Here is a 5,911-nt window from a genome sequence, read left to right as displayed (position 1 = left end):
ATGAATGTGAGTCGTATAATTGGATCAACACTAGGCAACCCTCACTATTTCCCGGATACAACTAGCACCTCTATAGCATCTTCTTCACCTATCTCTTTTACTCGTGGCTTCTTCGAGGTTCTCCCCTTCTTGTATCCAAAAAAAAAAAAAAAAAAACCATGGTTACATCAAAGTACCAGTTTATCTTGCTAGCAAAATGGTGTTTTTATCAGGGAGTTGAAGTTTAGATTCCATCTTCATCAAAGTTTGAGATCACTTACGTTTGAGTGAGGGCCATCTCTTTGTGTAGCCTATTACTAACAATCCTATACCATAATTAATTCATTGTCATAAAACGGGCACATGCTATTGCATCCTCTAATCCACGTAGGTCATAGGCTAGTCCACTTTGGTAACAACCCAGAATCTCATCCAAAATAGTTAGTCGGAAAGTATTATTTGGATTCTTTGATTCTGTATAAGTACCTAAGATCTACCCAGCGAATAACCGATGTGGGACTAAACACACGCCCGCACGGGTCCTCACATACTCCTCTCGTTTAAGTCCTGACGTCCTGTCAGGCTAAGGATTTAAATCTATTCAAATCTAATCACAAATACCACGATCGGCCCGTGGTCAGCCCCAATGGATCCGTGCTGCTGTGTCCCCTAGTCCACATAGGTTATGGGCCGAGTCCGCTCTGTACCATTTGTAACAACCCAGAACCTCATCCAAATAGCTAGCCGGAAAGTATTATTTGGGTTCCTTAATCCTGTATAAGTACCCAAGATCTACCCAGCGAATAACCGATGTGGGACTAAACACACGCCCGCACGGGTGCTCACAACTTTAATACTATTTATGATAACCAAGGATCTCACCGAAAAAGGTTACTTGAAAAATATTTTTGGCTGTTTTTGCCCAATATAACTACCTAAAATATACATAATGCATAACTGATGTAGAACTAAATATATACCTGCAGCGATTGTATAAATATATAGATGCATGAATCGTCACGATTTCTTGTATTAACATCATGAGTATCAGCACGTTGGGTTCAAATTGGTTTTGGTCATATCTGCATTCAAATCCAAAATAAATATGCTAAATCCAAACCCAAACTAAAGTAAAATTTATACTTATACCAATATTTGACCCAAAAAAAGGTTAGTTATCATATCAGGTTTCAAACAGAAATCTGGTATTTTTTTAACAAGCTTTTTGCTACATTTTTCAATTGCTATTTCCAAATTATTTAATTTATCCATCATGCTAATTTATGAATTATGAAGCACAAAAATTAATGATATAAGAATATAAAAAGTATATCAAAAATAAGATATTTATAATGCTTTTACTTTTACTAAGCATCCATGTAATCAAAAGTCATGAAGGAAAAAAGATTCTACATCAAGCTCAATATAACATTAAATAACAAATATATTTAAGGGAAGATCATAAATGATATGGATAAGAAGATAGAAATAAGATGGGTTATAGTTTTACTACTCTTTACTTGTTTTTTTTTTTATGATTAACGATCCGATCCGGAGTAGGAAGTAATTCTCCCAATCTACTCAACTTTAATCTTTTAAAAAATTGAAAAAAAGTAGAAAGAATTGGCATCTCCTTTTTTTAATTAGTGAATAACCAACCAAGATAGCCTCTATTTATATTAGTATGGTCTGTCCTTGCACGTGTCTAGATCGGATTTCTCTTCTAATTAAGAGATGGCATAGTATTCCTCAAATAAATATAAGTAGCAAAAATAATAATAAAAAATCTAAAAATTTACAGAAGATAGATCTTGACTTATACATCGACTTTGTCTTCAGTTGCTCCATCTAATTCTTCTCAAATTGGGAGTTATGCTCGATTAATATTTTTTCTGGAAAAAAATTACCTTGACCAACTTATCTTAGAGCCCAAATGATGGAATTTAACTTGGATCACTAGATGCAATGCACCATTTTTTTTTTTTTTGCTAAAAATGCACTGCACCCTTTTAAGGATGGCACCATGTAATAGAGCTAAAAAAGTTACTGATTAAAAAATAATAATAATAATAATAAAAAAAGAGCACACAATCAAATGTAAGCAAATTATAGAGCTCAAAAAGTTACCCAAAAAAAGCACACAATCAAATGTAAGCAAATTATAGCTTTTAGAAGTTTGGTACATAATTCAACTTCTTAATGTGGCAAATCTTGTTCCTGTGTTCTGTCCAATTCCTCCATAGTAGTTAAAATAGCCCACATAAAGTATGATGATCCTTTTGGATCAATTAAAAAAAATTTGTTATATATATATATATACACACACACAATGAAGTCGTGTTTTGGGTTTTGGGTATGGATCCGACCTGCCTAAACCCAAGTCCCAACCAATAGATTATTAAGTTTATTGTTCATACACAAACCCTATGTTTTGATCGGCTTCAGGTCAAGTTAGTGGGTTATCAACCTCCATTGATACACATGATCATGAGACTTCACCAGCTTCCTTAATGTGTGTGTTCTGATTATTAAGGGCAGCTCTTCTTCTTCTGTAAGGATCAAAGGCATCAATAACAAACATTAGATGATTTTTTTTAGAAAATAATTGGGCAGTGCCTAATCCAATTTATTGAGCATCATCAGATGAATTGGATATAATATTTTAACTCACAACATTGTCAAAATACTAGGGCTTTGAATCATCTAGGATGTTCATTAAGGAACACTCTATCATAGTAGCATGTCTCAATGGCACTAGCACATGGGCTTGATCTTTGAGGCTGTACGCATATATTAAGACTGATTTTTAGAGTATAGATGAAACCATTCAACGTGCTTGAATTGGCACCATTTTCGGTGCAAAATATAGAGTGGCTGAGATGGAGCTTTTCGTGGAACTGTTTGGCTGGCGATGGTAAAATCTCCCATATTTTGCTATTCTAGGATTTCTTTGGTTGTCTTATGTGCTACAACACTATCTTCCATTAGCAGTGCACTTGTAGTGGCATTTGTTATTGTGTGTTGCTAAATTTTCTGTTTTCATGGCATTTAGGCTCAAATGCTCCTAATTGTTAGGAAGTGTTATAAAATAAGCGACAATTTATTATAAAAGCTACTGCCTGGTTAATTTTTTTACGGCATATAACATAAAATGCCTGTATTTAGATAACAATTTCCCATATAAATTATGGTATTTATGTAAAATATTGATAAATATGATATAATTCCCATGACTTGATAAGGAGCCATGGATAGGTGAATGGCAACTAGTGGCTTCCAAGAAAGTTATTAACAGCTCATGCCTACAAACAAACCAATGTAACCATGATATTTCAAATCAATATATTTTTCAATAATTAAATTATAAATAAACATAAAGATGTTTACCACTAAAGCAACAGTACAACCATCCATATACTTAGTAAAGCCCTTGCTAGTAAGGTTCTTTCTCTTTACACTCTCCACTAAACTAGAAATTTGCTGGCAATAGAAAGTAAAGACTATAAGACCGCAATCATATAATTCTACGTAGTCCAAATCATCAATATATATATATATATATATATATATATAAATACCTTAGGAACATAGTAATGTATGATTGGGAAGATGATAGTTACAAAAACATAAACTACCTGTAACTTAGTGAAATTCTCTCTATCTTGCTAATTGGACTTTTCAACAAGATTTTAAGTTTATCATTCACTGCATCTCTAATTTTCTTTTTGTGGTCACCATCAAAATATCGAGTGATGAGATCAGACTAGACCTTCACCCTCCTCTACAGGTTGACCTCAGCATCAATGGCTCTCAAACCAATGATGGGGGCAAAATTAGTCTCCACAAAAAAATTAGTACCTTACCAAACGGGAAACCCTCCTCCTTATCATCCTAGAATGAGAGCAAAGCATCAAGGCATGGCCGAATGGAATGGCAGTCACTATTTTCTTTTGCTTGTGGGACATCAACGCAATGAGGATGACTGAGAGCTCCACAAAGTGCTTGAAGTAGTATCTTCTATTGGCCATATTCTTGGGGCTAATTGAAAGTGCTTTTCTTCTCCTCGAGCTCAGCGTGTTCTTTTCTTTCTCAGACTTCACAGTGCTCCTCCTTGACCCTGCCATTTTTGAGTTGGTGCGCATCTTCATTGCAAATCACATTCAGATAAAACTTATTAGCAACAACATTGAAAAATAGAAATGCAGGTTTGAATAAAATATCATACATAAGAACAATATACATGCACAATTAGACAATTTCATACATGGATAACTTAGTCATCTACCACAGGTCAAATATGTTAACATTCTAATTTATCCATCTGTATATTTGGATTAAAGGTCTTCATAAGATAGTAATTGTGAATTTTGTACATTACTCAAATAACGCGTGGAGCTTCATATTTTGTACATAAACACTCAGAGCAATGACTTCACCATACAAGAACATCTGGAGCTAGGATTTAAGCAATTCGCAATCATGATCACCAGATGAAAGCAAATGCACCAAAAATGTCACCTCCATTTCACCTACTATCCATTCACCAATCCCCATCATCTAGACCAGCAGAGAATCGCCAGATCTCTAGATCTGAACAAGAACCACAACATCAAAAAAATACACTATCAGAAATAATACCGTTCCATTCTTGTTAATAAATAATAAATACTGTTCCATTCTTATTAATAAATCACAATTATTTCTATGAACAAATCTCACACTCACAATCTAAGGTGTTTTGACAGACCACACATGTTACAGTAATAGTGCAAGATACCATGTTAGAAGAATCTTAAAATACAAAACAACCATGTAATAACAGGACATAATACCTAAAAGATGTTAAGGAAACTCAAAGACTACAATAATACAACAAAACTAGACCAAAGAGAGATTCAGATCCAAAAAAGAAAAAAAGAACCCGAAAATAACAATTTTAGGTTTAAAGGAATCTTTAACCATAGCGAGTAGAAACTAGAAGATCTCAACACATACTTGATTTCATGTAAACAGATTCAACTCAAAAGATCATAAAGATAAATCATCCCAACGAATTATAAAACTATATCGAAACAAGCAACAACAAATATCAAATCTGGTTGATTAGATCAGAGAGCCGACACACTCTAACCTTTCATCGCTTTCAAGAAAGATCATAGCATCAATTGAAGAGAAATGGAAAAGAAATCAAGAAGAACTATCAGAAAATGGTGAGCTACTTACTCTGACCCATGGCTAAAATGATTCGGGGAAGGATAGAGCAGCGGCTATGGCAAAAAATCGAGGAGGGGTGAGAGGGAATGCCCTCTATATAGAGAGGGAGGGAACTAAAACAGAAACAGGGAGTGAAGGCCAGGTGGAGATGAGAGAGTTGGGTGAGTGCACAAGACGGGGAGTCAAGGCTGTGGTTGTAGGCGAAAGGGACTACATGTTCTTCCATCTTCTATCCCAACGGTGGTCTTTCTTGAGCCTTGGAAGCAAGCTTTTAAATCTTTTGGAATGGGGTTGTCCGAATTTTCCCGTGGAACGAGACAGATCATTGTCTCGCTCCGTCCCGACACTTAGAAAAGGAATGTTCCAAGGCATCGATCGGGATATTGGGACAAGGGACAGACCATTTTGTCCCAATATTGGGAATGGTACCTGTTGCTGGAAATTGGATCCGAGGGTGTTCACTGGCTGAGAAGGTGGAGCTCTGATGCGGATGGTGCGTCGGCGGGCTGCGTCCTCCGGGGGACCTGCAAAAAGCTGATGGCCGGGGCTTCCGGCGCCGGTCCTCCGATCCTTAAGTCAGAGGGGGGCTTTAGTGGAGAAAAAGAGATATTGCATGCGGAGGTCTCCGAGTCAGAATCAAGAAGAATCCCCTTTTAAAGAGGAAGAAGTTTCGATACAGGATTACCTGTGATGTGACCGGACGAATTAAATGAGTTAC

General features: G+C 35.9%; 1 long non-coding RNA gene across 2 annotated transcripts; it reads right to left on the bottom strand.

Moving 5' to 3' along the window:
* Positions 1–3,562: 3,562 nt before the first annotated feature.
* LOC120105470 lies at positions 3,563–5,539 on the bottom strand. Of its 2 annotated transcripts, XR_005507868.1 has the most exons (3): positions 5,203–5,539; positions 4,498–4,569; positions 3,563–4,121 (listed from the first exon to the last, which is right to left on the bottom strand). It is a non-coding gene; the product is annotated as an uncharacterized LOC120105470 (long non-coding RNA). The 2 variants fall into 2 exon arrangements; XR_005507867.1 differs by lacking the exon at positions 3,563–4,121 and having other exon boundaries at positions 4,308–4,569.
* Positions 5,540–5,911: the final 372 nt, after the last annotated feature.

This window comes from Phoenix dactylifera, unplaced genomic scaffold (assembly GCF_009389715.1).
Source record: "Phoenix dactylifera cultivar Barhee BC4 unplaced genomic scaffold, palm_55x_up_171113_PBpolish2nd_filt_p 000294F, whole genome shotgun sequence".
Lineage (NCBI taxonomy): Eukaryota > Viridiplantae > Streptophyta > Magnoliopsida > Arecales > Arecaceae > Phoenix > Phoenix dactylifera.
Note: the sequence above shows the minus strand (reverse complement) of the source record. Positions and strands in the feature narration are given on the sequence as shown.